At 42.8% G+C, this 12223-nt stretch overlaps 1 protein-coding gene and 1 non-coding gene across 2 annotated transcripts in view; both read right to left on the reverse strand.

The window, feature by feature from the left end:
- Positions 1–12223, reverse strand: part of LOC145413641 (MAM and LDL-receptor class A domain-containing protein 1-like) — a 114724-nt gene that overhangs the window by 85373 nt on the left and 17128 nt on the right. The window lies entirely within an intron of this gene.
- Positions 11129–11247, reverse strand: LOC145413923 (5S ribosomal RNA). Its single transcript, XR_013899800.1, has one exon. It is a non-coding gene; the product is annotated as a 5S ribosomal RNA (ribosomal RNA).

Raw genomic sequence — 12223 nt, forward strand, 5'->3', positions numbered from 1 at the left:
GTGGAGGTGGGGGGAGCGGGGAGATGGTCTGGTAATGAGTAGTTGAGTGGTTGGGGAATTAGTGGTTAGCTGAGGATGAGGACCCTGGCAAGGACACAGGAAGCATAAGTTTCACATGGGAAAAATTGGAGAAGACAAAAAGCGAAAAGACGGTATGTAAAAGAGAGAGAGAGAGAGAGAGAGAGAGAGAGAGAGAGAGAGAGAGAGAGAGAGAGCAGCGTGGGAATTACCTAACCCCTTAGTTTTAAATAGTTTCTCATGGAAAAATAAATTCTTAAGCACACACACACACACACACACACACACACACACACACACACACACACACACACACACACACACACACTTTAACACAATAAACAGCTGCAGTTAAAAATATGCAAAACATTTGATAAGTGAAGACATGTAAAATCTGCTAAACAGTCATGGTGAAGGAAATCTGGGGAAAAAAGGGGGAGGGGGGGAGTCACAGTCTAGAGGTGATGGTAACTCTCTCGCATCCTGCTTTTAATAGTACCATAGCGCGTCCCTACACCAGATACCATACAATCACTTTTTACCACCCGCGTTGCGAAGCGAGCGGAGTGGTAATGTTTTCAGTTGTGAGGTTGGCTGGCTGGCTTTGTTGTGTGTGGGTAAACAAGATATCTCATGAACGACTTGAGCTATCAACATGAAGCTTTCAAGGTATCAAGATATGGCCAAAAGCTTGGACGAGTTCGAAAATGGGCACTCGAGGTCATGGTTATCAAAATGGCGGCAAAAGGTCAACTAGCTGACTTTTGGTGACCTTGACCTTGACCCCGAGTGCCCATTTTCGATCTCGTCCAAGATTTTAGCCATATCTTGATACCCTGAAAGATTCATGTTGAAACAGTAGGTCAAGCAGTTCATGAGATATCTTGTTTGCCTGCAGCCAGCCAACCTCACAACTGAAAACATTACCACTTTGCCCGCTTATCAGCCGCGTTGCGACGCGAGCGGAGTGATAATGTTTTCAGTTGTGAGGTTGGCTGGCTGGCTTTGTTTGTGTGTGTTTTACATCCTGAATTTGCGTCAAATCAGAAATGGAGGTGTAAAATTATGTGCCGAGGAAAAACTTTCCGGCTGCGCGGGTGGTGAGGTCCCATAGTGAAATGGATTCTAATGTTTTTTGTGCAGATGTTAGTTATTATGTAAATTATTTCATCTGAAGTTTGGATTAAAGACATGAAACGAGAGCTGCAGAAACAAAGTACAATCAGACAAAGGCTACTGTCACCTAAAGCAGGTGTTAAGGTATCACACACCACCATGCATGTTTTGCCCCAGGATACAGCCAAGCCTGGTGATAGGTGTTGCGTTTCTGTTACGGTTTTAACACAATGGCCAGGAATCGCTACCGTACCACTTTCAGTCTCCACCCCTTCCTGTTGTAATGGCACAGGGATGACAAAACATATCAAAACTAGTGTTACATATAATACCCGTATTCATAAAGCCAGACTAACGTGGCAAGTAGAGATCTGACCATATCTGTTGTCAAGTTAATTTGCATTGCGTTGGACCTGGCAAGACAGAAGATGTGCTGTTGTGTAATAATAAGCTAGTTTCGTTTACACCACATTACAACAAGTTAGGGTAATTAACTAGAGCTGGCTCAGGCAGTGGTAAAAAGGCGAATGTGGAAGCAGACGTCATGAGATGCTTGAACGCAATGCATATCTCCGTAACTTAAGCCTTTGAGCCTGTGGCGGGTTATTTACAAATATTTTGGGGCACAAGGCCACTACATTATACAGGTTACCACAGTTACCTCCCCCCAGTGTTACTCGAGGTACGGTACTTATATTAACTCACTCATTCTCTTTCTCCTCTTCCTCGTCATCATCATCATATCATCATCATCATCATCATTCATTCATTCATTCATTCGTTTCCCCCGCCTCTTCATCTTCACCTCGCAGGGCGGATGGACAGCTGAGCTGAATGGTGCCAGCTGCCTGCACCAGGATTCGAACCCTGGTGCTAACGGGGCAGCAGCTTCGAATTCAACGATGCTAAGCACCCAGTCACGCGACTAGATAAGGCTAATTATAGCGAAGATGAATGAGAGTATAGAGAACATTACCTTATGAAGGTGAGGTCCGGCGTGACACAGTGCAGCCATCGTCATCACCAACACCACACCTGCCACACTACACCTTACACACCACGCCATCGTCACCAGCTACCAGGGCACGTCACCTGATCAAGAAGAAAAAGAAAGCTTAGGTTAATGCCTGTTGATTACACGAACGTCGTCAAGGCAATCAAATTTCCAGTTATCAACCTACTCCCTAGAACGTGTCAGTGTAACCATCATCATCATCATCATCATCATCATCATCATTATCATCATTACCATCACACACCACGCAATCATTATAGGCTACCAGGACATAGATATACTTGACAGACTAAGGCAAACAGACATACTAGCTGAGAGAGGAATACAAAGATAGATGATGAAATTTAATATGAAAATACCAGGGCAGGGTAGCCTACGTCACCTGGTCAAGAAGGAGACTTAGATTTATGCTGATGGATTAAACACGGGTCATTAACTCTGAGGCTCCTATGACTGTCAGAAGAATATAATCAACTGGTGTTGTCTAGAACAGAATACTGCAGAGTTGCTTCGACAGAGGTAGTGATATCAGTACCAACAAGATAAGCGTACTGAGAGAGCTCATATCTCCGCAGACGCCTATACCAGTCAGCTCAGATCACCACCAAAATTAATCAACTCTTCTTTGGCCCATGAACCAAATCTCCACAAAGTTTCATTGAAATCCATCAAAAACTTATTGAGATAGCTTGTGGAGAAACAAACAAACAGAAGAACAAAGGTGAATGCAAAACCTCCTCCAACTTCATGGGGGGAGGTACTTGAATCCTTATTGACTCCTTCAGTACAAACGCCACGTAACACCTTGACGTTTGAGACATCTTGATTGTTATATTGCTGCTATAATTCTTTCACCTTAACTTGGCCAAGATTTTCGTCGTTTTGCAGCTTATCCCACGTAGCTCAGGGGGAGGGGGGGAAAGACAGTACTGCGGCTCAGCTACATCCTTTCCATTGCTCTTCTTCGTGGTTAACATCATATTCAAGTGTTCATAAATATAGTGTTGCAATTCTACATTCAAGATGAATATATGAAAATTTTAAGCCAAGTTAGAGCAAAAAGAGTTTCCCAAATGATATTTTTTTTTTTTTTTTTTTTTTTTTTTTCCCCGTGGGAAGCACCTCGCCGCGAATGGGGTAAAGACTGGTTGCTTCACTGCTAAACGAGAGAGAGAGAGAGAGAGAGAGAGAGAGAGAGTCCTGGTGGTGAAGGGGTAGGTGTCAGTTACGGGGATGGGGTAAGCAGGTCAGTGAAGCCAGTGGTCAGAAGGTTACGTTACTGGGTCAGCAAAAAGTAGAGGCCAGGGCGGGGACACGTTACCACAAACACGTCAACAACACTCTCAGGCTCGGCACAGCTCTAGCTTTCTATTCCAACTAACACCAGGCGATTTCATGGACATGGAAGTGAGTCATAGGAGCCACTAACCCTCTCACGGCCGGGACAACTCAAGTATTCTAACGCCAGATTGTTTTATTCAGCTAAGAGTGAGTCGTAGGAGCCTAACTGTGGACCATCTTGAATTCTGTGATGTTATTTTTCGTTAATTCTTTCTTTCTCCACCCCAGACGATTTTCTTCAGCCTAGGAGACACTTATCACTCTGGAGGGGTTAACTATAGCCCTCCTTAACCCCTCAAATTTCAGAAGTTTAAAAAAAGAAAATAGTGTGGACGTAGCAAGCTTTACTCAAAACATTACCGAATACAAGTAGTAGTAGTAGTAGTAGTAGTACTAGTACTAGTAGCAGTAGTAGTAGTAGTAGTAGCAGTAGTAGTAGTAGTAGTAGTAGCAGTAACAGTAGAAGTACTAGTAGTAGTAATAATGATGATGACGACGATGAAAATGATAATCCTACATCAAAAAATCATTCCTGAGTTGTGGTGTGGATGTGGATGTGATGGGAGGCGTTGGGAGGAATACACTGAGGTGGTTTGGCCGTGTGGAGAGGATGGAGGGTGAAAGACTGACGAAGAGAGTGTATGTGAGTGAGGTGGAGGGGGGAGAGGGAGGGGGAGGCCGAGGATGAGATGGAGGGATGGAGTGGAGAGGTATATGAGAGAGGGGGGGTGTGAGTTGGGAGCAGGGCAGTGAAATGGCGGGGGACAGGGCGACGTGGAGGCGATTTGTTTGTGGCCACCCCGAACGGGATTGAGGCGTCTGGCAATAGATAGATAGATAGATTCCTGCTCAACCTATGTCATACAGTCACATATAGTTATACCTTGAACATCAAAATAATTAATCCTGGAGCATCAAATTAATTAATCCTAGAACATCAAATCAATTAATCCTGGAACGTCAAAATAATTAATCCTGGAACGACAAATTAATTAATTTTGGAATATCAAAGTAATTAATCCTGGAATATCAAAGTAATTAATCCTGGAATATCAAAGTAACTAATCTTGGAACATCAAAGTAATCCGGGAATATCAAAATAATCCTGGAAAATCAAAGTAATCTTGGAACATTAAAGTAATCCTGGAACATCAAAGTAATCCTGGAACATCAAAGTAATCCTGGAATGTCAAATTAATCCTGGATCGAATTAATAATGGAACATCAAATTAATCCTGCAACATCAAATTAATAATGGAACATCAAACCACTAATGGAACATCAGATTAATCCTGGAACATCAAAGTAATCCTGGAACATCAAATTATTAATGGAACATCAAACCACTAATGGAACATCAGATTAATCTTGGAACATCAAAGTAATCCTGGAACATCAAAATAATCCTGGAATATCAAATTAATCCTGCGACATCAACATAATCCTGGAACATCAAAATATTCCTATAACTAATCCTATAACATAAAAACTAAGCCTGCAACATCAACACGTCCTGTCATTAATCCACCCATTAACTAATCCTGCAATGTTAAAAAAAAAATCCTGTAGCTAATCCCATAACATCATCATCAACCAGTGAAAGCCTTAATTGCCTCATCACGGCCCCAATCTGTGTCATTCTACGATAACAAGGGTGAGGCGCGATAATGACCCTTCTTATCTATATCCAGGCTACAAGGTTGTTTCCGGCCGAGTTTGTACTGCATCATCTTACGCGGAGAGGAAGTGGATTACGCCTGCACCCCTCCTCTCTCTCTCTCTCTCTCTCTCTCTCTCTCTCTCTCTCTCTCTCTCTCTCTCTCTCCATACCACTTTATTCAGCTTTGGAGTTTTTTTTCGAACTGGATGAGATATAGATCGCATTAACTGCTTTCTCTCCGTTAGGTTTTAAAAAAGTCCGAAGATAATAATAATAATAATAATAATAATAATAATAATAGTAGCAGTAGTAGTAGTAGTAGTAGAAGTAAGTAGTAGTAGCGGCAGTAGTAAGTAGAAGTAGTAGCAGTAATAAAACTCATGGCACTGAAACAGCTAAGTCAACAGCTAATTGCCTGCCAGAAGCCCAACATAACAACTCCTGGCGGTATCTTTAACGAGGCAGGAAACAAGCGGTAATGACAGCCACCTTGTAATTACCCGGGGACACAGTTTCCTAACGGTGGACTCGGCTGTGTAACGTTAAGGAGGCTAATACAGACAAAAGAATACGTTACGGTTGACGTGGAAAGAAGAAAATGGTGTTGCATTTACCTATATACCCGTACAGAAAAATAAATGCGATTAGTTATCACCATTATCATCATCACCGTAAAGAAAAACATTATCATCATCCTTATCATCATCATCACCGAAAAGAAAAACATCATCATAAACAAAAACATCATCATCATCATTATATCCCTAATTTCTATTGATACACGGGATAAATAATTTTGAGTAAAGCTTATTAATCTCTTTTCGGGTCATGAATCAGGTATGAAGGAGGCTCCATCTCTGCGCTGTATTGTTTGGCGGCACTGGAGGCTTCGTAGCACCCGGGTTTTAGTGATGTGGGGGCACTCACCATCCACTCACTCGATGTAGTGCTGCTGTCGGGTGACTGCCCTTTCCTCTCTTCTTTCTTTCCGTTCTCTTCTGTCTTTCCTTCATCTTTTCCTCTTCCTTATGCCTACGGGTGACTCTACACTCCCTCGTCTTTTTTTCATTCATTCTTTCCTCTTCCTTCTGCCAATGGGTGACTCTACTCTAAGTGACAGGCAAAATGGTTCTCTGTGCACCAGGAAACCCTTTACAGCGCTGGGTGGTAACCATATAATCAAATTACGGCGCCTGGTGGTTTAGTGAGTAATTAAGGCGCTCCAATCGGTTTGAGCTGGTGAAGGTTTATATCCAAGGAATGGCCGGGGTGTACTGCTCACGTAATGCCACTCAGGGATGAGTGAGGCTGGTCACTCTCATCTTAAATGACAGTACCAACTTGCCTAGCCCCGGGCTCCTACGCTCCTCATGGGGCAACACAAGATTAGATGATGATGATGATAATTTGAATATTACCTTAACATTCACTCTTGTTAATTATATTGCATTAACATCGATTTTTTTTTTCCTATCGACCATTGAGGCCGGAGCCTCTGGTCATTAAGGCAAATATATATATATATATATATATATATATATATATATATATATATATATATATATATATGTATATATATATATATATATATACATATATATATATATATATATATATATATATATATATATATATATATATATATATATATATATATATATATATATATACGAACATACATACATACACACATCCATGCATATGAACATACACACTTTCATGCACACGTACATATATCTATCTATCTATCTATCTATCTATATATATATATATATATATATATATATATAATAATTTTTATTTTATTATTTTTTTGTAGTTTTATTTTTATTATTTTTATTTATTTTTTATATTTTTAACCTTATATTACTTATAATCAAAAATACCTAATCTAAATACCCTAAAACTAACCACCTAACAGACAAATCGCTAACCTTTACTAAATCCTAAGAGACAAATAACTAGACCTACACTAATGTTAAAAAAGCCTCGACCAAGAGAACATCATCGACTGCAGATATGTAATGCCTTTCTACATTACATACCTGCACTCATCACCTGGTGACTGTCAATCGAGGCACAACCTAATATAGGGGACATCAATATATGAAAGGGAACCAGACGAGTCAGGAACATTTCCATATACGTCAGCTGTCTGCCCTAATTGGAATAACTTAAACAAGATAGTATAATGTATTTACATAATTTGTACAAAAAAATGAAGAACCTCGCCCAGCATACCACCATCGACTGCAAGTGCTCAATACCTTCCTATATTGAACACTTGCACTCATCAGCTGGTGACTGTCAGGCGAGGAACTTGGCTTAATGTAGGGGACATCAATATTAGAAATAGATCGGTGGGAGAAGGAACTATTTCAAATATGTCAACTGTCAACCCTAGTTAACAGTACTATATATACATATTTACCGTTGATAAAAAAAAAACATAACCATACAGTAAAAAAGTCACATCACTCTGATCAGTCCGGTCTCTCTCAAGAAAGCCATCAATTTATCAGTCATAACAATGTCCCCACCACCCAGGATGGTGGAAAGGGTGAAGGGGACGTCTACTGCACTGCAGTAATTTATAAGTGATGCACGTTCACGAATAAATCGCCGACAGCGCAGGATGATATGACTGATAGATAACACCGCATTACAGATGTCACAGTGCGGTGGGACGCGTCTTTCCATATATGGTTTCAGGTGGGTTAAAATGGTGGCATTGAGCCGTAACCGTGCCAACACTTTTTCTTCTAGGCGACTGGGACGGTTGGCAGTGTCCCAGTCGCCCAGGTATGGCTTACAAGTTGGAATATTTAGTCTGGTCCACTGACCTTGCCACAGAAGATTTATTGATTTCTTTCCGAGAGATAGACTCGACCGTAAATCACGAGGAACGTCCCAAGTCTCCTCGAGCTCTACAGCCGACTTTGCAAGTAAGTCAGCCTGCTCATTGCCGTAGATACGACAATGACCAGGCACCCAGATCAGCGTGAATGACTTGTTTCATGAATGAAACTTATTAACGATGCGGCCCTGGATCTCGTGAGAGTCCGTAGTGCAAGATGCAATTGCCTGAAGGGCTGATTTTGAATCTGAAAATATGACAAATGAGTCATGCCTAGAATTGAGAGCATAGTCTATGGCTTTGTCAATAGCAAAAAGTTCTGAAGTAAACACAGATGTATGAGTCGGCAACCGAAACCTGAGGGCACATTCAGTCGACCACACACTTGCACCCACACATTCACTCGACTTGGAGCCGTCGGTGTACAATTGATGGGACCCCAAGTGACGAACAATGATGTTACGAAACAAGTGGTGGACCTCCGCCTCCGGTGCCTTGGCTTTTGGTGCTGGGAGCCATGTAACATCCACTGTAAAGCCGCGTGGCTCCCAAGGCGCTATATTTTTAAGCACCAACTTGTCACAGTCACTGGGGTCCACACCAAGCTCCTGAGTCAGTAAGTGGAGGCGAGCGGCAAGTGGCCGACGCACCCCCCGCAGAAGGTGGTGGTATTGACGCAGGGGGGTACAGGCCACATTGCCGATATTACTTTTCCTAAATGTCCTTACGCCGTAGGACAAGGCCAGGTGGTCACGGCGAATACGGAGGGGAGGCACATTCGCCTCCACTTCCATACGAGCCACACGGGTACACCGGACGGCTCCAAGACACATTTGCAAACATTTATTCTGTAGCACCTCCAATCCTTTCAGTGTGGCATCGGATGCCGAGCCATACATCTGTGCGCCATAGTCTAGCTTCGATCGAATAAGGGACTTATACACCATTAATAAAGATTTTCTGTCGGCACCCCACGTAGTACCCGCTAGGTACTTGAGGACATTTAACGGTTTATCACAACGAGCAAGCAAAGTATTAATGTGAAGTTTAAAATTAATTCTACGATCAAAATGTATTCCTAAAAATTTTACAGAATTTTGAAAAGGTACCGCCTGATTATCCAAAGTTAAGCACAAATTAGGTACATTATGATTAGTGAAGACTGTAGCGGCACACTTACGGACGGAAAACTTAAATCCCCACTGCAGGGCCCATTGGTGGACGGAGTCAAGGGCTGCTTGAATCCGCCCAGCCGAAAATTGTGCATTACGGGAAGAGTGCCATATTGCACAATCGTCAGCGTAGAGCGAGTATTTAAGATTCCTCGGGATGGGAGCTGATGACAGAATATCATTGATCATAATACTAAATAAAGTAGGACTAAGCACACTTCCCTGTGGCACCCCGTTTTCCTGGATAAATATATCCGATGTTATGTTACGGGGCAATTTGATGGAGAAAGTTCTGTCCCTTAAGAAATTTGAAATAAAAATTGGCAAATTTCCTCTTAAACCATAAGCATAGAGCTTCATTAGTATACCGTGTCGCCATGTCATGTCATAGGCTTTATGGATGTCCAAGAACACCCCTATCATGAATTCTTTATTGGCAAATGCCTCTGCAATACAATGCTCCAAATTCATTAAATGATCTAGTGAACTTCTGTATTTACGGAAGCCACATTGTTGATCATTTAACAAATTCTTCGACTCTAAAACAAAAAGAAGCCTACTGTTTACCATACGTTCCATGACCTTACATAGACAAGAAGTCAACACAATAGGACGAAATGAAGTGGGATTCATAAGACGACCGGCCTCTTTGGGTATCGGTATGACGTGTGCAAAGTGCCATGAGTTTGGGAACGTTCGAGACGGCCAAATCTCATTGTACAATGCTAACATCTTAATCAGGTTGTCCTGATTAAGATGCTGGATCATACCATACGTGATGGCGTCTGGTCCAGGGCTGGTGTCTTTACAGGATTTAAGGGCAAGGAGCAGTTCATCTAGCGTAAACTCTTGGTTGTACGGAGAGTCTACGTCTTCTGTGGCAGAGTCTAATATCTGTAGCTCAGCCATGCGTTTATGATGTTGAAAACGCGGATCATAATTGGCTGAGCTACTTACATGAGAAAAACTCCTGGCGAGGATGTTAGCAACGTCCACGGGCTCGTCATAGATGTTATTATTAACCTGAAGGGTGGTGATTGGAAAATATGGGCCTTTATTATTTAATATTCTTATAGTGGAGCAGACTTTACGTAATGGTGTTGTACGAGTCACCGTGGACACAAAGGACCGCCAGGAGTCACGTTTGGCCCTTCTTATTATTCTCCTTGCCTCAGCCGGTGCCTGTTTGTATGCAATAAAGTTTTCCTCAGTGGGCTGACTATCAAAAATCCTGTATCTCCTATTGCGTTTTCTTAATGCTTGTCGGCATGCTGGTGTCCACCAATGTGCTCTATGCTTCGCATGAACTGCAGAAGTCTTGGAAATAGCAGCCTCAGCTGCGTGTAATATGGAAGTAGTTATATTTTCGACCTTAACATCTATGGTCTCCCCAGATATATCTAAATTGGCTATCCTTGAGAAGGATCACCAATCTGCTTTCTTATAGTTAAATTTTGGAGGTGGAGGGTCCAAAACGATGTCGCCTGTATAAGAAAGACAGATGGGTAAATGATCACTTCCCAAGGAGTCGTCGTAAGGGTCCCACGAGAGATCTTGATGTATACCAGGGGAGGCCAAAGATAAGTCAATGGCCGAAAAGTTACCAGTACGATCATCTACACGAGTTGCTCTTCCATTGTTCAGAAGACAGAAGTTGGACTGTAGTATTAGGTCGGCTACTTGCTCCCCACGACCATCAATCCTCAAGCTACCCCATTGATAGTGATGGGTGTTAAAATCGCCCAACACTAACTTATTCCCAGGCAGATGTTCAAATAGTGAATATAAAGCATCACTATCAATGAGGCCATGTGGAGGATAGTTCATCATTCATTCATTGCCAGACGCCATGTATCCCAAACGGGGTGGAAAGGGCTTAGAGTTAATTGTTTTACAGGGAGAGGCACTAATCCTCCACCAACCCCACTTGACCCGTAGGGAGAACGTTATGCCAACAGCATCTGGTGTTCCCAGGCGGTCACCCATCCAAGTACTAACCAGACCCAACGTTGCTTAACTTCGCTGATCGGACGGGAAGCGGTGTACTCAACGTGGTATGGCAAATAGACAGATATGTGTTATTAAATTTTACTCTGCACGCGACCGCTTCCAGAGTAGAATTTAGAATCACTTCCGTTTGTGGGTGTGATTTGTGTGTGTAAATGGCTACTCCGTGACCTTCATATCTTCTATACGAGTGATAGTGTTTTAACAGTGGAGGATCAGGATGATCCTCTGCAGGCGCGTCTCCTGTAAACAAACAATGTCTGGCCTGTGTATTGACAGCAAGATTGCTATATCTTGTAACTTATTCCCAATACCTCTACAGTTTCAATGTAATAGAGTGAATGCGGCGGTTTAAGATTTTCGTTGGGGGCCAGTGTGCTTCGTCTTTTTTTGTCGCCCGCCAGTAGGCGAGCAACTACCGGGGGACCTATCCCGGTGCTTGTTGACAGAAACCTCCATATTTTCATCAATAACTAGGTTCCCAGCCTCCCCCGAGGAAGAGCTAAATTTTCTCTCCCTCGCTGGAGTAGGAACCGGAAGGACATGAGGATGTGACTGTTTCGTGAGGGTGGTCATGTTATTCTTAGTAGGCTTGTCAGGCTTCGTTTTAGGCCGTACCGATGGAGAGGCAGCAGCAGCCTGAGAATAAGTGGAAGCCTTAGGGATGTCAGTGAGAGAGTTGGAGCGGACAGGAGGTCGAGATGGAGATGTACTGTGAGTGGCAGGAGGGAGAAGGACAGGATCAGTCTGCGTTGCTACAGAGCACATCACAGGACGGGACATTGCCGCAGAAGCATAGGACCTATTCAGCGTGGGAGTTGCATGCAACTCCTTCACCTTTTTCCTAGCTTCGTAATAGGAAATGCCCTCAGTTGCCTTCACTGTGCAGACCTCCTCCTCCTTCCACTTGGGACAATTCCTAGAGGAAGTGGAGTGAGCGCCCTTGCAGTGAAAGCAACAGACCGTCTCAGATGTACAATGTTCCGCAGCATGACCTTGGCTTGCACACTTGCCACACACTGGCTGGGAAGCCCGAC

This window comes from Coenobita brevimanus, chromosome 97 (genome assembly GCF_032717465.1).
Source record: "Coenobita brevimanus isolate Jiangsu-jjx chromosome 97, ASM3271746v2, whole genome shotgun sequence".
Classification (NCBI taxonomy): domain Eukaryota; kingdom Metazoa; phylum Arthropoda; class Malacostraca; order Decapoda; family Coenobitidae; genus Coenobita; species Coenobita brevimanus.